The sequence below is a fragment of the Equus przewalskii genome, chromosome 1 (genome assembly GCF_037783145.1).
Source record: "Equus przewalskii isolate Varuska chromosome 1, EquPr2, whole genome shotgun sequence".
NCBI classification, from domain to species: Eukaryota; Metazoa; Chordata; class Mammalia; order Perissodactyla; family Equidae; genus Equus; species Equus przewalskii.
Genome location: NC_091831.1, coordinates 120,022,822 through 120,048,332, shown reverse-complemented (window position 1 = coordinate 120,048,332; position 25,511 = coordinate 120,022,822). Strand labels below are relative to the sequence as shown.

Here is a 25,511-nt window from a genome sequence, read left to right as displayed (position 1 = left end):
TGGTTGCCTGGTAGTTTAGAGCACAGCTTCTCCATCAGAACATTCCAGTTCAAATCCTAGCTCCTCCCTTCCTCACTGTCTGACCTTGGCAAGTTACTTAACCTTTCAGAGTCTCAGTTTCCTCAACTGTCAAATGAGGGGCAATTTAAAGATTAAAGTAGACCACCTGATTCAAAACTGTAACCCCCCTCTCCTGCTTCATTTTCCTCCGTAGCACTAACCATCATCTAACCTCCTACCATGCAGGGTGCCCATGAGTCTGAGAGCCCAATGGGGACAGGGATTGTATTTGGCCATCCCAGGGTCCCGATTGCCCTTGCTCATAATGGGCCCTCTTGGGATCCGATTGGCCAGAAGCTTACTGCAAGAGGCCAGAGAACTGAGGCCTTGAGCCTCACTTTCAACATCTGTAGAATGGGCATGGGTAGAAACTGTGAACAGGAAGGGAGGTCGCAGGTGGGACACGCCCCTCCTGGCAGCCTCTTGACACGTCACTACTATGGCAATCACCCCCACATACCTCTACCTTTCCTCAAACCCATTCTCACTTTTTATTTCGTCAGATTCTTATGACAGATCTGTAGGAAAGCCACCAGGAGTTATGACATTCATTTTAAAGACAAAGGAACTGAGGCCAGGAAACAAAAGCCAAGCCCGGAGGTGCCCAGCCCCCTGGGGCAGACAAAGCAGGTCTTCTGCAGGCCAGGGCAGCCCGGCACCAGCTCTAAAGGGCTAGAGGGCTACAGCAGGGCCCCGGGGGCTGCCCCCTTGTCTGCCCCGCTCCTGCTCCTGCGGGGGCCTGCTCGTCTCTCCTCTCTCTGCCTTTGAATTGCTTGGAAACAGAGCTGATGGCAGTGGGAGCAGCTCAGCCGCTGCTGGTCTCATGACTGGAGGCTTCTGTTTGTTCACAGAATCATATTTTTACACTCTGGCTTCTGCTAATTTATGCAGCAGACTGAGTTCTCCCTTGGTGAAGATCGAGTTTCGGGGAGCGGGGAGTCAATTCTTGCATTTATTTAGTCATCTTGGAGCCTATCAGATGCCAAGCAGGGGATAAATTAACAACAAAAAAAAGTAAGAATAGCTAGGCGCAGTGTTTATTTTCCCGCAGTTCCCTCCTCCGATGGGCCCGCCGTGCTCCCTTAGCAAGTCCACTGAGAGAAGTTTGCTGGGAAAATTAAACGGCTCCTCATTTAAGACAGAGCAGTCAGCCTTGCTGGTTGTTGTTCAGCACCTATGGGGGCTCATCCCAGCTCACCTGTGATGAGGATTTTTAGGCTGCTTAATTTAAAAACGGTTTATGATGAGGAAAACTGCAGATGAGAAGCAGGCTCCGAGGACTGGAATTTGCTTGCCCTTTTGAGAGATATTTGCATTTGTGAAGGAAGGGGGGATGACCTTGTAGGGACCTGAAATCGGCCACCCCAGGATATGTCTCTTTGGCATCGGCATTGTTTGGGGCTGATTGCTTTCGATAAACTGGGACAGGGAAGGAGGCTCTGAGGAATGGAACTTGCCCTTGTTGGGACACATTTACATTTGTAAGGTAAATCTCTATCTGTAAAAGTTGCCTCCCTCTCAGTACCAGGAAGAAGAGAGACGACCTTGTCCCTAGAAACTCTTAATGGGGAAGGCAAGAACTTAAGTTGGTTGCTGTCTGGCAATCTCATGTAACTGATTTAGGGTGGTGGCTTCTAACCTTTCTAACCTTTACTTAATCCGATTTGATTCTTGTCTAAAAGTCATGGGATCACCCAATGACCAGACCCCACCTGCACTGATACCATTTTAACTTTTTTTCATGTTCTTTCCTTTGTCTTGTAAAGAGATGAGTCACGTACCCATGCCTTATAAAATTAGCCCTAACCCTCAACTCAGGGCAGCAGCAGAAGCTCTGACTGCCAATGCGTCCTGTCCCCATGCTATTCCACACTATTCTCTAAATAAAAAGAGCACTACTGCCGGATCTTGAGAGTCCAAGAAATCTTTCTTTCGACTCCTCGGCTCACCGACCCCGCATCAACCTCCAAGGGGACAGGAGGTGGGGAAGTCTCAGAGCACCACCCCACCCCAACACACACACACACATACACACAGAAACCACAGCCCGATATATACTTCTCTGTGTGAAATGATGAAGTTCACGTGCAGAACTGCAACATCCTGTAGGCAATTCAGTTGGGAGCAATCAGGGAGGACTTCCTGGAGGAAAGGACCTGCCAATCTGAGAATGGGAAGGGGGAATCTGAGTCTGACCCATGAAGGACCAAAGGCTGGGATGGATACAGTGCTACTATGAAAGAGGGAAACAGAGAGAAGGCCGGTGAGTGGGCTGGTGACCCATTTTGGAAGCCTAAATCGCTACAAAATCTTTCTTGAGATGGGCTCTGCCTCTGCAAGTAAGGTTTAGGGCAAAAACTTTTGCATCTACTGCAAATAAACCAAGGGCTGGAGCTAATAAGAGAGTCTGGGCGGAGGCCCAGCTCCTGAAAGATCAGTTACGAAAGAGAATTGTCTCTCAATTAGGAACTGAACCAGGAAGGGCCTGAGTAAGGCCCACGAAGGTCAAGCTCATGCATACAAGGTCATGAGAGCAGCGAGAGGGGACAGAGCGGGCAAAGGGAGAGGAAACCAGGCCTGTGCTCAGCATGGTACGTGGTAGGTGATCAACATGTGTTACTTCTTGGCTCTATCTTTACCCCCTAGGGCATATGTGGCTGCCTTGTCACCTGCCGTGCCCACCAGGACCACTCTCTCTAGTGGGCACAAATCTGTGGATGGTATCCACCCATCCACCCATCCTGCTGCATCCAGCTGCCCGCTCAGCCAGCTCCCCCCACGGCGGACAGGCAGACAGCGGAGCACAGCACACGGGCTCCTCACAGCAGCCTGGAGGCTTCTCAAGCTGCCATTACCTTGTGAAGGTCCCGAGCGCCTGGCCGCCAGCCTGGAGCCACAGGATCTGCTTTGGCGAGCTGGGTGCTGAGGAGATTCATCTCTCTGTGACAGACTCACATTTACCACGCTCACAGGGACTAGTATTTATATACACACCCTGATGCCAATTTATTAATTTATAATAAGATGCTACTCGAGTGGAGCGGATGTTTGCCTTGGCAGAACAGAGTTTCTCCCAGTAGGCAAGCTACATGGGAAGTCAAATTATCATGAAAAACGCTGGGTTAGTAATTCACCACGAGAAATAGAACTTCTGAGAGCCCTGGGTCCCTGTGTACTCCCGGGTCTGTCTTCTCTCCCTAAAAGCAAGTTACAAGAGGAGATAATCAGAACCTGACTCCGTGAAGCGGAATCAGAGAGCTGGGCGCGGGTAGGGGCTGGCTTTGTGCTTTGCTCTCTGATGGCCTGGTGCCTCTCCCCACCCTGGGACCCGACCTGTCTCAGGCACCCTGTGCCCCAGAGGTCGGCAAACGATGGCCCGCAGGCCAAAACCAGCCCATTGCCTATTTTTGTACAACCTGTGAGCTAAGAATGGGTTTCTATCATTTCCTGATGACTGAAAAAAAATCAAAAGAAGTGCCTGTAAAATAAAGTTTTAATGGAACACAGCCCATTTATTTCTGACCTCTTATCTACGGCTGCCCCTGTGTTACAACCACAGTTAAGTTGTTGCAACACACTGTGCGGCCTGCAAAACCTAAACTATTTACAGCCCAGCCCCTTATAGAAAAAGTTTGCTGGGCCCTGCTCTAGCCCAATGCCTCAAGCTCCTGTGGCCTTTATCTCTTTGCTGAATTGCTGTCACCTTCCAGCCCCATTGACCTGAGATTGTTCAGAGATCACCTGGATGACGGAAGCTGCAAGTTGACTGGTAACACATTTTTAGGCAATCTCTTGGTTCCTGCGCACATTTTGCCGTGCCATAACCACTGTGTGAGGATGTTGTCAGCCTGGCCCCTGGTGACTTCATCGGCGCTTCTGTGCACTGACAATGTGGAACACTACTTCCATCTTTCCATTCACCAACTGTTCACCCAAACACCCCAGCCTCATCCTTCAGCCTTTCAGTCGCCAAGACAGCCTCCTTTGTCCACCTGTCCATCCACTTAGCCTCTGGTCTAATCAGGTGAGGTGTGGTGCGTGCGTGTGTGCGTGTGTGCGTGTACACGTGCATGTGTGTATGTGCGCATGCATGTGTGTAGTGGGTGACTATGATTCAACCATCTCTTGGCTGTTTGAGACTTGAATCAGAAGTTAAAGGTGGTGAGAAGGTCATGGTCCCTGCACATCAGGGTTCAGGTACGGTGAGCCAGACCGACTGTCTCCAGTGAGAATTTTCTCTGATTGAGAACAAACAGCACAACTGCGACCCTGTGGCCTTCCTGTTTCAAGGCTGTGAAGTATCATCTGGAGTTCTTGTGAAGCAGCTGTGTGGGAGAGACAGGCGGAAAAAAGAAAAGAGAAGGCGAGGGAGGGGCCGGTGGGGGAGCAGGAGACAGAACAAGAAGGAGCCGAGGAGAGGGAGGGACAGAGGGAGGGGGAGAAGAGCGATTCAGGCCCTGTGGGCAGCATTCAGAGGCGGAGGGAGGCGCGGCGCGTTGATTCATTCCTTTGTCCTGAGCGGGAGGTGTGGGCGGGCTTGTCTGGGAGTGCCCCGAGGCGTGTGGCGCAGCCTAGGCCTCCCTAGTCCCCCCTGCCCAGCGGGCCGTGGATTTCTGGCTCCCCTGGAGGGCTGGGGAGACTGCAGAATTCAGCCTAAATTCTAGGGGCAGTCAGGGTGACAAGCCCCTTGGAGGTGGGAGAAGGGGCTCTCTGCAGTCAGCAGTGCCTGTCCTGCAGCCCCAGAGGCCAACTCTGATCCCCGCTCAGCGGCTCCCACTGGCCCGGAACACCAGACCCTGGGCGGGGTCGTGCCAACACAGAGGTGCCTGGACAGAGTGGGAACTGAACCCCAATGTCTGAAACCCCAGCCTCAGGCACTCTCTCCTGCTCCAGACTTCCAGGCTCCTTGCGCAGCCAGCTTCCAGAGCCACGGGAGGAAGGCAGCCTTTACACAAACAAAGCAGAGAGAAAAATCTTTAAAAGAACATGTCCACTCTACTCGAAGGCATAATGATTGCCTTTCCCGCCACTGGCCTCGTTTCAAGCTGGAAGCACCTGCCTTGGCACTTTATGGGTAGAGAAGCCCAGGGCACAGGTTACAGAGCTCAGTGGCAGGGCCAGGCTGAACCTCAGGCCTCCAGGGCCAGAGCCTCTGTCTCTGTAGGGAGGCAGCATAACCTAGCCACTAAGGCCCTGGGCTTATGTCAGGAAGACAGGGCATCAATGCCCACTCCCTTCCTGGACGGTGTGAGTCAGTCTCCCTTCTGAAAGGGAATGCTGAAAGGGGAACTGAGCTCCAAGCTTGTTTGGAGGAATAAAAGAGGCACTCTTTGTACAGTGTCTGGCCTGTAGTGCACGGCCAAGATGTGTTACTGTTTTTTTTTTTTTTAAAGATTTTATTCTTTTCCTTTTTCTCCCCAAAGCCCCCCGGTACATAGTTGTATATTCTTCACTGTGGGTCCTTCTAGTTGTGGCATGTGGGACGCCTCCTCAGCGTGGTTTGATGAGCAGTGCCATGTCCACACCCAGGATTCGAACCAATGAAACACCGGGCCGCCTGCAGCGGAGCGTGAGAACTTAACCACTCGGCCACGGGGCCAGGCCCAAGATGTGTTACTTTTAAAAAGTCAATACTGTGCCTTAGACCCTGTGCTTAGAGAAGGGAACAAAACTCTCTCTCTATGGGGCCGGCACTGTGGCTGAGTGGTTAATTTCGCGCACTCAGCTTCGGCGGCCCAGGGTTTCGCCGGTTCAGATCCTGGGCGTTGACATGGCAGCTGCTCATCAGGCCTTGCTGAGGCAGCATCCCACATGCCACAACTAGAAGGACCCACAATTGAAAATACACAACTATGTACCGGGGGGCTTTGGGGAGAAAAAGGAAAAATAAAACCCTTAAAACAAAAAACAAAAAACAAAACTCTCTGCACGGAGACCCCAGTCTGGGGGGAGGTACAGCCTCACCATTCAGAGGAGTCAGGACAAGTGTAGTGGGGCTATAGGTGCTGTGGGCACAATGAGGAAGGGACTCAGGCGGCTTCTCAGAGGTGGCAGGCACACTCACCTCTGAAGGCAGAGCAGGTGTTCCTCAGGTGGGCGAGGGGAGGAGAGAACACTCGAGGTGGAGGCCACGATCCCGCCGGGGGAAAGCCAGAGAGGCATGATGCCCTCTCAGGCAAGAGGCCACTCGCCAGGAAGCCACCGAGGGTTCTCTCCGCCAATTACAGGGCCCCAGTTGGCCTCCCACAGCCCCGGGCTCCTTACCACCCTCCTTTAGTGTGAGCTCTGGGAAAGCAAACTGCCTTAATATTTGCTGAAGCCAAACACCATTTTGCTTTGCAAATTTTCTGATGGAAAAAATAATTCTGTAATGAGGTCCCAAGTTAGATAGACTTGGCGTTTGGAATTATCAGGCTCTGCTCTTTGCCAGGAGAGAGAGAAATGGGATATGACGATAAAGAGGATTAGCCCAGCTACACGTACCTGTCTCCCCCTCCAGGAAGCTCCCCCAGCTTTCATCCTCATAGGCACACACCTAGACATCCTCCCACCACATGCAATCACCAGCTATTCCGCTTTCGCCTCTGAGCGCTCACCTTCAAGCTCACAGTCGCACACACACCTCTGAGCACACTCAGGCTCCCAAACTGTTGCCATGCTCATTGATTCTACACACAATCACACGCACACAAGGGGCCGTTCTGGGTGTTTCTCCAGGCCACTGCTGCTTCTAATAACCTCCCAGATGCTGGGGAACAGAAAGATTGGGGGGCCACAGGCCCAAGAGTGACCCCAGCCAGCTAGTAGCTGCTATCTGCTTCCCCCCAGGTTTGAGGGCGTGCAATGCCCCTGCCCATCCTGGGCCACTTTCTGGTAGGCCCCTACTCTGATCCTGGCTGACTCAGAGAGTCAGGTGGAGCACCCATGTAGCGTCTGTGGGCAGAGCCCAGGGGAGGCCCTATGGGAAGCAATGGAACCGGCGTGTCTGGTTTGGAGGGGCCCGAAGACTAAACAGTGCCGCGGTCAGGCTCTCTGGAGATGTAATCGGGTCTGATGGTCCTTGGCTAATCTGTGCTTGTCTTCCTCAAACCCCTGTCAGCCCGCTCTCTGCCTGCCTGACTGCCCACAGCCCTGGGCACTCCCTCGGCTGACACAGACTCAGGAGAGGGGGATGAAGGCAGGAGCAGGGGCAGAGGCCCACTTCCAGAGCTGGACCCCACATCAGACCCATGGTCTCAGACAGGCTCCAGTTTCCAGAATTAAATATGGAAAATCTGGACTTGCTTCTCCTGTCTCTCCCAGTCTTAGAGACCTCTGCCAGTGGGTACGCATATCCCCTGCTCTGGGATCAGAAAGAAGGGGTGTCATCCATCCAGCAGGTGCTGACTCACACTCATAACCTGTCACTTCACAAAGCAGGCTGCACCCAAATTGCTAAGATGTGCCGGTTATTTTTGTGGGTGAAGATGTGATGTCACAGGTACAGGGACTTCCTGGTTCCCAGGGCAGGTGGCAGCTGGGACAAGCTGCCATGATTGCTTAGCTCCAATGGCCTCCATCAGTGCTGGTCCCCAGGGCCACTAACAGCTTGCCTGTCCTGCAGGAGAGGGGAGTCCATGCATCTCCTGACGGCCAGTGTGCCTAGGCCTGCTAGAGCGCTCCGGGGACAGTGCACCAAAAGAAGGGAGCCTGGGCCCGTTGGAAAGATGAGTCTTTCCCACAGATGCCTGACCCTGAGTGCCGCAGGGATTCTGTGGATGATCATGAGTACCATGATGAAGAGTACCATAGCGGCGCAGTGGTCAGGGGAGCCTTAGGATGGAGAGGATTTGAACGAGAGGAGGGCATCCTGGGTAGGGACCGTGCAGACCAAGGCTTAGGGGCCAGGATAACAGCTAACGCTTCCTGAAGGCTTCCTGTGCCAGGCATTATTCCAAGTGATTTTGCAGGGCTGAGTTTATTTATTCCTCACAATAACTAAGGCATAGAGTAGTTAAGTAAGTTGCCTAAGGTCACACAGCTAGTAATTGGCAAAGCTGGGATCTGGACCCAGACAGTCTAGCTCCAGAAACCATGCTCATACCCACTCTGCTCGCTGTGTGTGGAGAAGTGACCTGAGTGGAGGGAGGATTTGGAGCAGGAGGCGTTGCAGAGGCAGAGGCGTGGGGGAGGAGTTGTACAGGGACTTAAATGCCAAAGAGAGAACTAAGAGTCAGTCTGATGGGTGACAGGAAGTAGGAGAATGGCTTCTGTATGTCTCCTGCACCCCTTTCCCACTTGTACTCCCCTCACTCCTTCTCCTGCCAGCTCAGAGGAGGAGGAGGTGGCGCAAGTGATCTAAGGCCCCCATTGCTTTGTCTGCCCAGGCCCCACCCTGCTCCTCAGGGACCTGCCAATCACAGAACCCCTCCCTGCACCCCTGTTCCTCTGGCAGGGACAGGTACACGACCCAAGCCTGGCCAATCAGCCTCTTTCCCTGGCTTTGGAACCTTCAGAACCCGAGAAAGAGAGCCTCTTCTCTTCAGAGAACCCTGGGCCCATGGGCAAGGTTCTGGCCTGTAGAGAGGCTGGCATGAAAAAGGAGGCTGACAGCCCCGGGCTGCAGACAGGAGAGGCCAAGGGGGGCTTGTGGCGTCAGAGTCTCCTGTCCAGTCTCCCAGAGGTTTGCTGCTCCTCGGCCTTTCCCAACATTTGGTTTGTGATCCAGTAACATCCCCTTTGCGCCTAACTGGCTCAAATTGGGTTTCCATCATTTGTCACCAGGAGGGCCCTAGAAGGTAGTGCCTCTCAGACTCTGGAGGAAAGGGACCTTTTGGGGAGCTTCTAGTAAAGTCTCTAAGCAGAACTTGGGGGATCCTGATGAACATCTGCCCACTTCTCCTACGGTGGGAGCTCACTGGTCATGCTGTGGTCCAGGTCTGGCCTGGGCAATGCAGGGATCAGAGGTGAACTGGACACAGTCTGTTCCCGGAGGCTCTCAGCCTGGCAGGGAGACTGACCTGTGGACAGTGAGCCCTCAACAGAGCAGAATGGAGATTGGACTGTGTAGAGGTTCTACCCCCAACCCTGGAGCCTGAGGCCAAGCCCGCATACCCTGATCCCGAGCTATCTCCATACAAGCTTTTAAGGGAGGAGGGCCAGACTAGTCCCAGAGGCCCAGCACCAATCTGGCCTGGCCTGCTTGCCAGGAACCTTTACCAGCCCCAGGCCCGGGAGAGAGCCCAGTCCATCTCCAAGTGGATGCGCCAGCAGGGGCCAGGCACGACAGACAGTATTTCCTGGTCTTCCCTGGTGCTGACCACCAGCCCTGGCCACCATCCCAGCCGCAGGGCCTGCCTCCAGACTATTTAGGTTCTTGAAAAATAGCAACAGCACAACAAAACCTCAGCACAGAATCATTGTAATCATCATTCCTGTCCCTGGTACCAGTCCTTCCTCCTGGGGTTCCAGCGAGTTGCCCCCAGGTGCCTGCACCCCAGGTGGTTGTGCTGCATTGGTAGCTGCCTGCTCCAAGCCAAGGGGTCCAGGTGTGCCCTCTCCTTCTGCTGTGTGCCTTGCGCTCTCTGTTCTGGTCTCGGTTGCCTGGCCGGTTTCAGCGGGTGTATGTCTCCTGCTCCCTCAGACAATGGTCCTTCTCAGATAGACGCTGGAGCTGTATGACAGGAGGCCTAGGCCTGGGCAGCTCCATTTCCCAGGTCAGCTGCTACACCGGGCCCTCTCTTCCCCCTCTAAGCTAAAATTTCTCTCCCCCCTTAAAAATAGTTCGAAAAAAGTATTTCCTAAATCCTGGAGCATTTGAGTCTGGTGATTGTTCACGGGGATTTGGACATGCCATTTCCTGTGCTGGGGCTCTAGAAGGGCCTTGTGAGGGAGGGGTGAGGGAGTCAGCCCAGGGAGGGCGAGGGGCCTCGGTAGGCTCAGCAGCAGAGCACTAAGAGAGCAAGCTGTAGGATTCCCAGCCACGTTGCAGATCACGCTGGGAATCCAGACTTACCCAAGACCTGTGATGCCAGGGGAACAAATCGTGGCAACACGCTCCATTTGGCTTTTGGACTTCAAGTGTAACCCAAAGGGCAACTGACAAATTATGGATAGCTCCTCCTGGCTGCCCAGGCTTGGCTCCAGCCCTCATGCTTGTGCGTGCGTGCGTGTGTGTTTGTGTGCATGCGCACACGTGTGCTTGGGTCCAGTGTGTGCTTCTGAGCACAGGTGTGCACGCAGCGTGTACCACATGCTGAGGCTTGGCTACATCTGCCGACATCTTCTGCTTGTGTCAGGGGTTAATCTTCAGCAAAGCTGAGAAGTTTGAGGATTCGTGGCTGGCACTGCACTCCCATCGCTGGCCCTGGCCCTGGCCGTCACCCACTTCCTTGCCCGCCCTCTGTCCTCCCTTCCGCCTTCTTTCCCCACCAGATGCCTCTCTCGACTGACAGGTGCCCAGTTTTCATTTCTATCGTAGGGTTTATGAAGAACACCATTTATCAATGCAGTCTTTTCCTTAAAGACTTATAAACCAGATTTAACACCTCACAATCTCTAGACGTTACTTTTTAGTAAGAAAATTGTTAGAACATCTACTCCTTACTTATCAGATAAGCTTCCAAATCCAGGATGTGCTGTTCTAGGCTTTTCCCAGCCTGGCCCCAAACTCACTTTCTTGACTCATCAGACCTTTCTAGACCCTTCTCCCTCCCCAGATAGGAGAATAAAGGGTGGGAGGAGGTGGCCTGGGGCCCTGGGAGGACTCAGAGTGGAGATTCTTGGGTTCCACTTCTGTCTCTGCCAATAATTACTTTCGGGACCTTGGGCAAGTCCCTGCCTTTCTCTGGATCTCAGTTTCCTTCTCTGTAAATTGGGTGCATTAGACAACATCAAGCTGGCAGCCTGGTGGACTGTCAGAACCACCAAGGGTGACTTTTGAGGCTTGCAAACAGCTTATTTAGCTCATTGTGGCTCTGGTTTGTTTAAATCATTGTTTTAGTTGCTTGTGGTTGCCATAACAAATTAACACTAACTAGGGGGCTTAAAACAACAGAAACGGAGCTGGCCCAGTGGCGCAGCAGTTAAGTTCACACGTTCTGCTTCTCAGCGGCCCAAGGTTTGCCAGTTCGAATCCCGGGTGCGGACACGGTACCGTTTGGCACGCCATGCTGTGGTAGGCGTCCCACATATAAAGTGGAGGAAGATGGGCATGGATGTGAGCTCAGGGCCAGGCTTCCTCAGGAAAAAGAGGAGGACTGGCAGTAGTTAGCTCAGGGCTAGTCTTCCTCAAAAAAAAAAAAAAAAAAAACCCAGGAAACTTATTCCGTCACAGTTCTGGAGGCCAGAAGCCTGAAATGAGTAGTACTGTGCTGAAATTAATGATTCTGGCAGAGCTGCACTCCCTAGGAGAGAATCCGTTCCTTGCCTCTTCCAAATTCTTGTTGCTGTCAGCATTCCTTGGCTTGTGGTCACGTCCCTCCAGTCTCTGCCTCCTTGGTCATGGTGCCGTCTCTGTGTGCATGTCACATCTCCCTCTGCCTCCCTCTTCTAAGGATACATGTGATGGCATTTAGGGTCCACCCAGATAATCCAGGAAAATCTCCTCATCTCAAGATCCTTAACTTAATCATGTCTACAAAGACCCTTTTTCCAAATAAGGTAATACTTACAGGTCCCAGGGATCAGGATCTGATATCTCTGGGGGCTGTCATTCAGCCTACTACAACCGTGACATTGAATCCATCTAGAAACGCCGCCTATCACTAAAGGCAAGTGTGAAGTCTTTATATTTATGAAAGGGAGGCTGGCGTTTAAGAGCTTGAGAAACAGTGGACAAAACGACCTTTCAGGGTCTCCCCAGTCCTATCGCTGTGCAAGTCTAGCTACTATGTGCTGAGGAAAACACAAGTTAATTTAATTTCAACCAAACCAACACAATCAAGGAGTGAAATCCATCGCCACTAGACACAACCAACCCTAGGCACATGGTATTGAGATGTCACCGAGCATCAAGTATTGTCTAGATCTCTGGAGGTCTTTGGTTCACCTGGGGAACCCCCAGTGCAGGGTCTTAGATGCCACTGGCCCTCGCTTCCATGACCATCCCAGGCTCAGGACCCACAGAATCCAGGTCAGCCTGGCAGTCTGGCTGGAGAGGCCATGGTCTCAGGCCTTCTGAACACCCCAGGACTCCACGCCCATGACTCAGTGCTCCCAGGTGGTCCAAGTCATACCCACTGCCCACCCCCATCCTGGGAAGATGGTCATCGCTCAGAACATTCCAGACAATCTGAAGAACCCTTGGGCCTGTCGGCTCCAAGTAGGAGCCTATTTCCATGGATCTTGTTGCCCCTCATGCCCACACCTCCCTGCCTGTAGCCTCACAGCATCTGGGAGTACCAACCGGGGTGGGGCATGGGGGTGTTTGGTGCCAAACACATCTGGGCTCAAATCCTGGCTCTGCCATTTGCCAGCTGAGTTTGCTTGGGCAAGTGATTTCACCTCTCTGACTTTGGTTTTGCCATCTGTGAAACAGAGACAATACTCTCAGCATCATTGTGAGGAGTACAGAGGCGACACGCAGTAAATAGTGGTCATGCTGCTGTTGGGGAAGGGATTCTTATAACATGTACTTGTTACCAGGGAAAGCTGATATAGAAAAGCCAGGAGATAGAGGCGTCCAGAGAGGCTGGGGTGGACCACGTGCAGTTGAAATTATTGAGGAGCAGAAGCCATAAGGGAGCAGAGACAGTTGGAGGCAGGACAGAAGGAAACAGGCAGGATTAAGTCCAATTGCCTTATGAGCTCTATAAGACCCTACACACCTGTCCCTGCTCACTTCTCTGAGGCTTTCTCCTGCTCTCCTCCAAATCTGCTGTGTCTCCTCCAAATGTGACTGGCTCTTTTTCTCATTCCAGTGTTCCAAGCTGCTTCCCACCCCTGGGCCTTTGCACATGCTGTTTTCCCTTTTCACCTGGCTAATCCTACCTACCATTTGGATCTTAGCCTAAATGTCATTTTTTCAATGAAGCTCTCGTACAAGGACAGGTTTCCCATTTATTTGCTCATTGACACAGGTCACTGGCTCATTAACACTGGAGCACATGCCTACCTCTGTCCCATCAGGGGCAGCGAGGTGAGGGGGTGGCTGGTGGGACGAAACATGGTGGCCTCTGCCTCAGGGGATGTGGCAAGGAGGCCTTCCTTAGAAGAAGCTCTGAGTAGGCACCATGAAGCATGTCCAGATGCACACAGAGGAGACAGAGAGAAACAGGATCCGGTTGATAACCTGGGGCCTCTAGTGACCGACACATCCATACCCTCCCTCTGCCAGGAGAGGGGCCGAGATCAGGAGAGGAGTGATTTGCCTCCAGCTACTCAGCAGATTATGGCAGGGCTGGTCTCCTGGCATCAGCTGATGGCTCCTTCCAGCGCCCTGGGCTGTGGAGAAAGGAACTGGGCTAAGGAGAACAGGGGCCAGAATGGGGAGCTTAGGGCTGGGGCCTGGGAGGCAGGGAAAGGGAAGCCCGGGCCTGAGCGAGGCCTGGGGCAGGGATCCCCAGCATCAGCTTGCACCCTGCCCGCCCACTCAGCGAGGCTGCCTCCTCGTCACAGAGCCGGCCCCTCAGGAGCAGCCCTGTGTGTGCCCAGACTCTCAACATCCAGCGCTAAGGGATGGCTGCCCTTCTTAGCTGGGGGCATCTTACACTCTCTTCCTTCACCCTTTTTCTTTTGTTTTGTTGTTTTCTTGTTAAATGAAAAGGAAACATCTAGAGCTGGACCCATCATCTGAGTCACCGCAGGTCCTGAAGGTGGAAGCCGGACGCCAATGGGGCATCTAGGACAGGGGAGGGGTGTCACACTGCCCTGAGAGCTGGGCGTGAGGCACCTGCCTCCACCTGGGGAAGCTGCTGGGGTGATGGGGTGCCCCCATTTGGGCCATGAGCCTCTCACAGAGCCCCTCATCCCCTCCACTGATCTGCTTCCCGCACGGGCCCCTGGGAAGGTCACATCCTCAGTCCTCTGTCTTTGAGGGAGGGCTGCTTTCTTTACAGTGGGAAGGGGTGGCTCCCACTTCTGGAGTGGGGGCTCCCCGGGGAAGCAGAGGCTGCAGGAGACTTGGAGCCTTCACTGCTTGGGGTGGGCAAGAGGTGTGCACCGGCCAGGAGCCAGGAACCCCGGGCACTGCAGTCTCCCTGGAGGCTACGAGAGGACCCCTCCTGTATCTTGGGTCTGGTGTTGGGTTGGGGTGTACGTAATTGGCCAAAATTGGGAGTTTTAATATGTACTATGTTTTGTGGCCATTTTGTCTGCCCACTCTGCCTCCTTGACTGCTTAGAGGCCAGGCAGGGATTTCTAACAGCAGCCCTGCCTCCCTACTCCACTGCTGAGAAGGTCCTTCCACCACTCACCCCACTGTCAGGACAAGAGGCCTGGGTGAGGGGCAGGGCTGGCCTGATTATGCCCTTTATAGATAGAGGGAGTAGGCATAGAGCAGGGAAACTGAGGCCAAGGCCCGGATTCTTTCTCAGGATCCAAGACGGGAGCCACTGCCGGTTGTGGAAATCTCCCGAGGCCATCACAGGAGTGGCTGTTTCAGAATGGATGCTCCAGAGGGGCCTTGGGCCCAGCAGAATAGCTGCAAGACCACGAAGGCCAAAGCGCTGGGCTCCTCTCCCCAGTGACATGCCCCCCTGCCTACCCCCCCCCATGCCTTGTTCCCCTTGCGCGTTGGCAGGACTGCTCTCCAAGCCTCAGCCAGCAGCCCCGGGCCGAGGCCTGCCTCTGCAGGCCCCACCATCAGCCACAGAGGCAGTAGCCCAGGCTGTGTGGCGCCCGGGGCTGTCTCCTCTCTAGGGGAAAACATGTGAAGTCTTTCTCCGGATCATGTGCCAAGCAATTTGAAAGAGGTCATGCTGTCCTCTGGAAGCACAGTTCTTGCCTCAGCTCCACTCCCCCTGCAGGGGGAGCCGCGCTCAGAGGGTCAGGTCTGAGAGGCCTGCAGGGGCCTGGGCAGCAGCCGGGAGGGAGCAGGCTAGAACCAGCTTGTGAGAGATTGAGGGGATCTGTAGAGGGAGGTCGTCACAGCAGGGGGTGAGGCGGGGTCCCACGCAGGCGGAAATGTCCCAGACAGATGAGGAGGTGTGGAGGCAGGCCGCCCCCGCCCCCCCCCCCCCCCGTATGTGCGGGCAAGGCAGGGGCGGGGGGGTGGGGGGGGGGCGGGGGGGGGGGGAGGCGCGGAATGCTGGGCCTTCACTCCAGGGGAGGGAGCAGGAAGGATCCCTCAGCCCCAGGCAGCACAGGGGAAAGGCAGTCTTGAGTGACAGGGCCTTGAGTGACAGGCCAAGAACTGAGGCTTAGACTTCAGAGATGAGAGGAGCTCACTCCCTGCTTCTCTCTCCTGCTTCTCTCTCCCAGGCTGCCAGCCTGGCTCCCTTCCCCGTCTGCAGTCTCTCCTCTCCCCAGTGAGGACTCAGGCTCCAGCTTCTATAAACGGGGTAGGTGAATCCAAGCAGCTGCTGCCTGGAAAAGGGGCTCAGGCAGGCCAGTGCAGGGCGGGGTCGGAAAGGCAGTTTCCGCAGCTGGGGTCTGGGCTCAAAGCCAATCTCTGCATTCACTGTGTCCTCCCTGAGTAACCAGGCAGCCTCCCAGGGCCTCAGGCCCCTCCTCTGGCACCAGGCAGGATGCACACTCCCCCTGGGGCTACACCAGCCTGGGCTCTGGCATCCAGAGATGGTCTCACACAGCTGGTCTGCTCTGCAGCTAGCTGCTGCGGAGAGCAGGCTCCTGTTCTGGGACGGGGTCCTGGTGGTTTCCATCTTGATTTCTCGGTATTTCTCTGCCTCTGTTTCTCTCTCCATCCTTCTCTATCTCTCTTGATATCTGCTTTCTTTTTTTTCCTTCTCTCTCCTAGACCTTTGAAATCCATGTTATCCTGCTGTCAGTCTCTCCTTCCTTTTTTAAAATTTCTTCTTCTGCTCTCTCCCTCAACTCCAACTGTTCCCACCCGGTTAGCTCCACGGCCTGCTGCTCTTCTCTCCAAAACAGCCCTCACAGCCACCCCCTTCAGGCCCCTCTCAAGGTTGCCACCCTAGTTCAGACACCCATGACCTTAGTCTTAAACTACTGCAGAAATCTCCAAATGGCCCTTCTTCCTTGACACCACTGCCAAAATATATTCCCCAAATTCCATTTCCATTCTGTCCTCTTCACCAGCACGGTTCCCTGGTGCTTCAAGTGTACACCAATCTTCTTATTACTCAGCCCCTCTGTCTTCTGTCTGGATACCTGCCTCCGCCCCCCACCTCCCCCGCCAAGACAGGAGCAAAGAAGAGGTGGGCGTATGGCCTGTCAGAAGTAATGGGCTACATGCAGATAAGGGGTCTTGGAGATTATGCCTAGCTGGGGTGAGGGGCTTTACCCAATTTGCTGGAGGAGGCATCACTGAGATCAGAGGCAGAATTGTAGCTTGGAAGAGCCAGGAAATAATCCAGAAGGTGTGCTAAGGCAGACTGGCAAGTAGGGTGTAAGGACATTTTGGTCACAACCAGGAGAATCAAGTGGAGCAAAAGAATTTCTGCATCTAAAGCCGTTCTCTAGGGTCAGCAATGAAAACTGGGAAGGCCTCCCGTCTGCCATGCACTTTGCTGCATTTGTCCGTGCAGGTGCAGGAGTAGGAGCCCAGAGGGCTGAAGAGGGAATTTGGAGTGCAGGTGGTTAGATCCTGGAGGAGGAGAGAGGAGCCATAGAGGCTGGAGCCTTAGTGGGGAGGGCCCAAGAGAGACCTTGGCTTCGGCCTGTGACCTCATGCCTTGCCTGTTCTCATCTGAGCCTCCTTCTTCTGTATCGGCCTCTGCAGTTGGGATTCCTGCTTTTCCCCATCTGAATAAGCCCAACTGCGTCCTATGCCTTTGCTGACTCAGTCTGGGCTCCCAGTCACTGACCTAGCTCTCCCTATGAGGAGGTCCTGGGCCTCACCGTGGTCTCTCTCATGTCACACCCTTACCTCTAACTCAGCCATGTCTTCTGTGCCGTTGAGCATCCATTGGCTCTGAAAGTCTTCTGTTCAAGGAGAGCTGTGCCTGGTGAAGCCAAGAGTGGCTGAGTCATACCTAGTGACTTGAACTCCCCACCACAGACAAGCCCACCCCAGACCCAAGCTGCGAGGTAAAGTCTGAGGGCCCGAGCCCTGGCCCTGTGCTCTGAAGGGCATGGGCCTTAACTCCTAGCTCTTCTTAAGCACATACCCCAGGAACCACAGACTTCCTTCTTCCATTCTTGGTCCAAGTCAGGGTAAATATTTCCCCCAATCTGCTCTATCCCTGAGCACTGAGTGAGAGAGGAAGGTGAGTGGAGGAGGAGCCTCTTTAGGTCTGGGCGTGGGGAGACAGGGAGCATGCTTCTTACAGCCAGCCCTCTCCCCTACAGTTCCAGCACTCTGCCTCCAAGGATTAATTAAAGTGAGCTCAGGCCTGGGGAGCATATGGCTTGTCAGTTTTGTTTCCTGGTGAAGCCTGAAAAAAAGGTGAGGGGGAACGGTGGGTCGAAGGAGAGGCTCTGGGATGAGGTGGATGCTAACAAGTATCCAGTGTTCCCTGGTCGGCTCCTCAGGGCCAGTGATTGTTAGTGAGGATGCCTTTGGCTATAGGTAAGAGAAAGCTCTGGCTCAACTGGCTCAAATAGTAAGGAGTTTTAGTATCTCACAAACAAGAAGCCCACAGTGGGGGCAGGCTCTGGGGTCTCCAGGACAGCTCTGTGTCTGCTTTTCCACTATTGGCTTCACTCTATTATTCTGAGAGGCCAGCTCTTCCTGTATATTCCTTTTAACTTTTTAAAATCAATATGAGCTCATTATCCAGAAGTCCTTCTCGTGTCTCATTGGCCAGAATTGTCCAAAAATCCATTCCTAAAGCAACAATTGGCAAAGGAAATGGGACCCCTAGTGAAACCCATTGCCTTCTAGAGAAGGAGGCTGCCCCTGAGCACAATCCAGGTTCTGTTCGTGGCAGAAATGGTTCGTAGGTGGGACAGATGTTGGTAAGTAACCAACAATGCCTGCTACAGGCAGTAAGGTTACATCCAGTTTTGGCTCTTTCTCTGTATCACTTGGGGGGAAAAACATTTTTTTCTTTTAAAAATAAGAAAGGGATAACAGTCATAGCAGGTCAGGGGCTGAGCTGGACATTTGGACTGAGTTCTTCCCATCTGTCTTTCTGCTGCTCATAGCACTTTTCTGCCCACTGTCTCCTTTGATAATCATAATGATCCTGTGAGCAAGGCAGGGAAGTGATTATTATCTCCACTTGACAGGTGAGGAAGAGGAGACACCAAGAGCTAGAGTCACTTTCCAAGATCCCTTCCAGGCACCCCTTTCATTAACACCACCTAGATGTACCAGCGTGAAATTGTGGCTTATTTTTAGATCTTTTAGGAAAAAGATTCATTCTCACTGGTTACATGGTCCCAGGGGTCGGCCTGTGGAGTCAAGCATCCAGGTTCTCAGGACATGTCTCGAGATATCTAGACCATTTTTTTTTTCTCATCCACTTCATGAAAGGAGATGCAAAGATGTCCTTCCAGACACAGGCCTGATCAAAGGCCTTTTCTCTTAGTCTGGAAACAGGGTGCTTCCCAAACCCACCTTGCCCACCAAGAAGTGGTGCTGTCCTTGGTACTGGCCTCTGCTTACTGCCGTCTGCTGTCCCTGATGCCTTGCATTTACAGCTTCCAGACTGAATTCCTAAACCAAGATCTAGAGGGATTATGGGAATTACAGTCCTCCCTAGCATCACCCTGGCTACCCCACCAAGGAATTCCTCTATGGTAGGCAAGGTAGGGATGAATTGAAAAATGATTGACAAGTTCCAGACACATGCTCTCATGCTCCCACATGGCTCTGTTAGCTTAGCGTAAGTCTATAGCACTAAACAGTCTAAATTCTTTACTTCAAGAGTCCAGACCCACAACCAAACCTAGCCCACCACCTGTTTTTTTAAGTAAAGTTTTATTGGAACATAGCTAAATTCATTTGTTTCCTCATTGTCTGTGGCTGCTTTTGCTCTACAACAGCAGAATTGAGCAGCTGTGACAGAGGCCGTATGACCCACAAAGCCTAAATATTTACTAACTTGCCCTTTACAGGAAAATAGTTGCCAACTCCTGTTCTAGTTTATTCCCTTTTTGGCAGATTTTTGTTCTGAGCACAATCCTGCATTATTGACATTTCCCTTTATCCCTACCTTTCCCCGCTGGCTCAGGATGGGGTCTTTCCCCAGCTCCCTCAGTTCCTGGATAAATGATTTCCTTACCGTATGGGTCCTAGGTCTTCTTCATCTCTTTAAATTCGAACTATTCTCCTCAGATACTAGCTCAGTGGTGTTCTCCGGCCTTTTCCCCAGACGTTTCCCAAACCCGCTGTTCTCAGGTACACAACCTTCTGCTCATCTTCACCAAGCCAAGCCTCTAGTCCAGACAATGCCAGAAGTTAACCTGATATTCACCTCCTAGGGACTCAAACTTCTTTATAAACTTTCTCAGTGTGTTAGGACTCTTCCGATTGCAAATAACAGAAACCGGATCCAAATTAGCTTAGCTGAAGAAAAAAACATAATTCTGCTGAAAAGTGCAGAAGTAGATCTCACTGCTCCCAGCACACATATGATACCATCAGAACTCAGGCCCATGTTGTCTCTTGGTTCTGCTTTCCTCAATATTGGCTTCATTCAGGCAGGCGTTTACCACATGATAGGCAGAGGGCTGCAAACAGCTTCAGCTTCTTGCATCCTCTCAACATCCTCAGTAGAGGAGAGATCTTCATTCTAACAAAAGAGCCCAGAACTGAGTCTCGGTGGCTTGGGTGGGATCACATGATCATCTCTGAGCCAATCCGTGGCCAGGGGAGTAGAATATTGTGATTGTCCAGGCCTGGGCTAGGTGGTGGGGTGGATGTTGGGTAAGTTACCCCACTGGATAGACAGACTCAGAGTGGCGGAGGGCTCCACTCGTCTTCCTCCCACAGAGGAAAATGCTTCTATTCGATGAAGGGTAAATGGCCAGGCAGCAATCAACATCTCACCCAACCTGCGGGGTTTGTATTGCTTCTCCCTCATGGATATTCATTTTCTCCTTCTCTGCTGTCTTCTCAAGAGGCTATAACAACGTTCGAGTCTCTCCCTACTTACATGATAAAGCCTGAGCTTCCTAGGCTATAGTATCCCCTCGCTCTTGCCTGCCCCTTTGCTCTCTCCATTATCTCATAAGCTCTGGCAATGTTGAGCTTCTGCCAGCAGTTCCCCAAATGTCCCAGGCCTTCACTGTGTCTTTGCACATTCCATTCCCTCTGCCTTTCTCACTTTGTCTGCATGGCACACTTCTGATTCTCTGTCCAGATCAAGAATTTCCTCCTTGCAAAGCCCTCTCTCCACCTCCAGGACAGAAGAAAACATCCCCTCCTCTGCACTGTCACTGCCCCTGCACCAATGTCCTGCTGTCCCTCTGATCTTGCACTTACACTGCAGGGTTTATCTCTCCCTGTTTGTCATTGTCTTCTCTTTTAGACTACGTGCTCCTTGCTGGCAGAGACATTTTCAGGAAATATTTGTTGAATGAGAGCATCTTCCCAGTGAGCTGGCCTTCTCCAACTCCAGCCTCATAGCAAAGCCAGTCCCTCTAAAATCCCATAGGATTTGTGGGAGATCCCAGGATTGAAAAAGGAGATGAAGCCAATTAGATGCATTACTAATTAATGCAGTAGTGAACACAGTTAGTGAATACTTTATGTGCCAAGTACCATGCTAAGTGATGGAACCACGAGGGGGATGCAGGTATACCCCCAACCTCAAGAAACTCACTGTATGATAGAGAAGTGAACATGTCTAAGCTGCTTGTCTTTTCATCACTCTCTCTCTAATACCTAACCTAGTATCTGACACATAGTTGATGTTCAATAAACAGTTGCTAGATGAATAAATGAATAAGTGAAGGAACTAATGCTATGGAAGGTCTATATAAGGCTCTGTCAGAATGTGGAGTAAGAAAAGAGAGCCAGGGGGCTTTCATCGTTTCTTATTTACTGAGGGTGCCAGGCACTGTGCCAGTTACTGGGGATTCAGGGAGAAGGGACATGTGTCCCCATTCTCTAAGATCCCTCAGCCCAGGGGATGAGGCCAATGAGAAAATCAATGCTTACAAGGCAGTGTGAGAATTATCAAGCAGAGATATGCTGAGCGCTATGACAAGAGAACGTGGTGGAGGAGCGCAAGGAGGGGAAGCCAATGAGTTCATTGATTAGCAACCAGTGTCCTTTGTAATGAGATCTCAATGTTCTCAGCCCTTTCTTGAGTTTTCTGTGGGAGCCTCAAGAAAATACTCATCCGTTTGCTTCAGGAGATTATAATCAACATAAGAAGGGAAAAAAACCACTCATAGGACACTAAGGAAAGAGTCAAAATATTGGACAGTGCCCGGTTATATGCTAAATTCAAGACAAAAAAAGTCACAGAAGAGAGAAATCAGGTTCATGGTGGGCCCAGGTGGTTGGGAAAGGTTTCCTGGAGGAGAAATATTCTGGAAGGGAAGCTCTGGGGTCTACAGAATCTCTCAGGTCTCCAGTGCCAGGCTGGGGACATTTATACTGTTATAGTTTACTCGGCAGGTAGCAGAGTCATTGAAGAGTATTGAAGTGAGGAGGGGCATGATTAGATATGGATTTTAGAAAAATTACTCTGGGAGATAATATAAAGGATAGGGGAGGGAGATGGGGATGCAAGATGGATAGAGGGAAACCAGCTTTGCCACAGCACCAGTGAAAGATCATGTGGCTTCAACCACATCCTTCAGTCGAGATACCTTGTCTCCTAGCAGTTGGATGGCCATTGCGAACAATTCCTTTCCCTTATCTCGTGGTCAAGGGGAGGTTTTTTTTTTGGGGGGGGTCCAATTTCCTCATTAATTCAACAAATATTTATTGTTCTGAACACGGATCTAGGCACTGGGGATAGAACTGCGATCAAAACAATGAAATCCCCTGCCTTCGGGGAGCTTCCATCCTAGTAGTCATCTCTATTGCTGTAGATTGCTCCCAGGGAGAGAGGAAAGCTGGTCCAGGGCTGCCTTTCAGGATGAGACACCTGGAAGTTTCTCTTGGTGAGCAGTCAGCTTCCCCCTACAACTCTTTTCCACAGCCCCCTGGGCTAATAAGCCATGTGCTTTTTCCACTTTATCCCATTTAATCCTGATCCCCAGCAGAGCCTAATGAGGTGGATTGTGGTGCCCATTATGCAATGATAATGTGTGGGCAAGGACTCCCTGGGATGCCACTGACAATGGCTTCCCTTAGAGAGTACCTGAGGCAGGGGGCATCTTTGGAAAGATGCTGTGGGGCACCAGGCAGGCAGTTTGTGGGGAGGCCCTGTCTCAGGCAGGGAGAGGATGTCTCGATTCCTGAGTTGGTCCCTGGGTACCAGGGAGGGTCACACATCTCACCAGAAACCAACACCGACAGTCACAGAATGCTAATCAGACGCAGACATCAAGATATAAGTTGATAATTGTTATGCAGAAAACACACAAAATAACCAGGCAACCTTTATAATTAACTTCCGCTCCCTTCCAGTAGTCATTTGGAGTTAATGGTTTCTTAATTCAGTGCTCATTTGGTGACTTTAATTTCCAATTAATTTTGCCGATTTTCCTCCAAGGTGCTCATGGTGTGATAGAAATTGCTGCATGGTTAGGTCCCACCACGGGGACCAGTGGGAGAAGGAAGGGGCTGAAGTCAAACTATCCCCAGAAGGCTGGAGCCTGCCTGAGTGCTGGGAGTCGGAGTCTCCTGAGTTAAGGAGGTCCCTGAGGAGCTCAGGGGTCCTTGGGAGAGCTCTCTGCTAGGATGGGGATGGTGAGAGCTGATAAAGTGGTGCAGAGGTTGGAGATGCCCTTGAATTTCTCTAGCTCTCGATGAGAGTTTTGATTTATTGCAGGGGGTGGGGTAGGAGAGGAAGCCCAGCCCTGCTGGAAGTAGAAGGGAAGGACCAGGACCAAGGACAATGCCCTCCCTTCTGTCAAGCAAAGGAAGATTTGGGAGGTCTTAGTGCTCTGAGCCAGCACCATCAGTGACCCACGCAGACCCCCTTTGCTGGGCTGATCCAGCCATTGCCCAGTGCTGTGAGTGTCAGCTGCTAATGGCTCACAGCCTCCCTCTTCTCTGACACTGCCTTTGGCAAATGGAATTCATCTCTTCTGGGAGGTTCCACTCTCCCTGCCACTCAGGGCATCCTGTAGACTAGGACTAAGTGGTATAGGCAAAAGGCTGCGCCCTTGCACCTGTCCCCACCCCTGCCCCTTGCCTCAGGCTGAGACTGCCTCTGTGGTGCAGGTGGTGTTCCAGGCTGGTGCAGCCAGATGCCGGCGGAGACCACATCCTGACTTAAGTCCTTCCTATGTTCTGTCTTCTTTCCCTCCCTATTCCCTTTCTCCTTCGAGGATCCCTCCCTAAATCCCATGTATCTGAATCTCTGTCTTGGGCTCAGTTTCTAGAGAGCCCAAACTACCACAGACCTTGATTATATTAAACTCTTGTCTAGCTCTTACAGTGCGGCAGACACTGCTCTCAGTCCTTTACAAAAAGAAATTCATTTCATCCTCATAGCAACCCTATGAGGTAGGTATAGTTAGCATCCTTATTTTGAGATAAGAAAACTGAGACATAGAGAGGTTGAGAGACTTACCCAAGGTCAGTGCAGGCAGTAAGTGCAGAACAGGAACATGAATTCAGTCACTCTGGTTCCAGACTCTGCGCCGTTAATCATCATGCTGCCCAAGACATAACCACGAGCCCCAGAAACTTCCCTAAAGGCATGGGCGATGCACTTCAAGAGCCTGAGCCATCCAGAGGGATGAGGGATGCTTCTCCTGAGGCCCTTTGTCAGGGGGATTGAACAGGGAGACCTGAAGCCCTGGCGTTTTGGCCCCACGATGTCAGGACACTCTTTCAGGCAAACACTCCCCCCACCCTCCAGGAATGGTACTGAAGATTGTTAACATGACTCAGTGGAGCAAGTGCTAGTGTGCCAGTCAGAAACTGAGACTCTAGGTTGACTTGACTACCTTCGTGACGGGACAAGTAACCTTCCACCAGTGGGCCTCCGTTTCTCCGTCTCTACTATGTGCTGGGAATTAGTGACGAAGTCTTCAAGAACCCCAGCTCTAACTTTTTGGCTTTAGGAAGTGGAAACTTTGCGTTTCCCTGGGGATCCTCCTTCAGAGGGTGAGAGCAGATGTTCATGGAAAGAGAGGAGATGCATTACACAGCCTGCAGGTATCAACGGTTCTGTCTCCAAGGCATTGGGAGGCAAGGGCCACAGGGCCACAGAAGAACCTGGCTCCCAGTGACCACCCAATGCCCATTTATGGAGCATTCACTGCCCACAAGCATTCATTGGGTGCCTACATTCTGCCAGGGACTCTGCACATGTAAATCATATCTCCCCAACCTAGGGGCACGCTGGAGGCACCCTCACAGCAATTGCTGTCAGTTCACTGACACTTGCCTGCTTGTCACTGAAGGACCAGCCCCATGTAAAGACCTGCCCAACACACAAACGGTGATATTTGGGGTCTCCATGGGTGTCTCCATTGTCCTCGGGGATAAGTATTTTCTGCTATCAGGTGGGAATGTGCCACATCCTTGCTCTCCTGCCAGAGACCCTCTCAGTGATGCCCACGGCCTGTGGAGCCACAGGAGGGGCCCCACTGCTTCCTTCATGGCCAATGCCTTTTATGGGAAAGCCACATCCGGCTGTGCTCCCAAAGCTGCCAGCCCACAAGGGCTGTGAAGCATGATGTTCTCTTTGATGCTCCTCAGAGGAAGAAGAGAGAGACCCTCGGTCCCCTGGGGCAGGCCTGGGGCAGGGTGAAGGTGGTGAGAGAGGGTGAGCAGGAGCGGTATATTTGTTCTTTCCTTCTCCCTCGCCCCTGCCCCCCACCTCCACCCCTACCCTAATTCTTCCTTCTCCAGACCTTAACGGGAGCAAATCCTAGGGCAGCCTTCTCCGCACAGGCCAAGGAGGCAGGGAGTGGGCAGGGCAAGACTGCTCTCTGTGAGTCCCAATCCCCGTCCATCTCCCCTCCAAAACACCAACCCTCACAAACGTCCAGATCAAAGCCTCTGCCGGGAATCTCAGGACCCAAGGCCCACTGGAGGGTGCTCGAGCTGTGGTGGCTGTCGCTGTCACAGATCCCAAATCCCCAGCCTGCAAGAGCTGTGAGTCCAACTGGCCAGGCTGGTTTTTCACTTTTCCAATGCTGGGAGTAAAAAACAATGCCTTTGCGGAGAAAGACGCTAATTTTACTCTTGAAGCCAGGAACATGGGGGGGCATGTGCAACTTCAGAGCCTGCCTGTGTGGCTGTTAGAGTCAGCCCTGACAGGCGCCTGCTTGCTGTGCTCCCAGCTTCTTGTCTATCCCTCTCCATT

At 52.3% G+C, this 25,511-nt stretch overlaps 1 long non-coding RNA gene across 2 annotated transcripts; it reads right to left on the bottom strand.

Moving 5' to 3' along the window:
- Positions 1–13,090: 13,090 nt before the first annotated feature.
- On the bottom strand, positions 13,091–24,775 carry LOC139077374 (uncharacterized). Of its 2 annotated transcripts, none has more exons than XR_011529926.1 (3): positions 23,766–24,775; positions 17,048–17,123; positions 13,091–13,482 (listed from the first exon to the last, which is right to left on the bottom strand). It is a non-coding gene; the product is annotated as an uncharacterized lncRNA (long non-coding RNA). The 2 variants fall into 2 exon arrangements; XR_011530015.1 differs by lacking the exon at positions 23,766–24,775 and adding an exon at positions 19,350–20,798.
- Between the last annotated feature and the right edge of the window lie 736 nt (positions 24,776–25,511).